The following is a 690-nucleotide window of genomic DNA, read 5'->3' on the forward strand; positions in this document are numbered from 1 at the left end:
ACAGACAGACAGACAGACAGTACAGACAGTACAGACAGTACAGACACACAGACAGACAGTATAGACAGACAGACAGACAGACAGACAGACAGACAGGCACACCGACGCACAGACAGGCTAGATATAACCACGACTCTTACCTAACACAACACCCCGTGTGACGTTCATGACTTTGTGGAAATATTGCGTTTTAAAATGTTGTTTAGACTAATTGTTCGAGGTCATTCATTGCAGGGAGGAAGGGGATGTGAGTAAAACGTCGGAAAAAGGTTAAAATAATATATTTACTCATAAGGTTTGTTTATCCATCACTGAGAGGTTGTGGCGGTGTATCTGGCGTGCAAAATTAAACAGGGCCCGGGAAATCAAAGTCAACCTTTCCACTATCAAATTAGCACGAACACACCTTATTTTTGCCACGATCGTGCAGAGCTGATTTTAGCATTGTATTTGAGAATGTTCTTCCACCAATCCTCAATGTTTAGACGCTGGATTAAATAAATCACCAGCAGAGAGATAAATACACATTTAGTCAGCAAAATTAAGACGCTAATCGCGTTTAAACTGGGATTCTGTCACGAAAGTGGGGTCACATTTTTAGATGAAATTTTGTGATTGCATACGGAAAAAAATGTAATGAGAAAAATATGGGTAGTAATTTACACTTTCAGGTGATATAAAAGGGTTTTC

The sequence above is a fragment of the Littorina saxatilis genome, linkage group LG13 (genome assembly GCF_037325665.1).
Source record: "Littorina saxatilis isolate snail1 linkage group LG13, US_GU_Lsax_2.0, whole genome shotgun sequence".
Lineage (NCBI taxonomy): Eukaryota > Metazoa > Mollusca > Gastropoda > Littorinimorpha > Littorinidae > Littorina > Littorina saxatilis.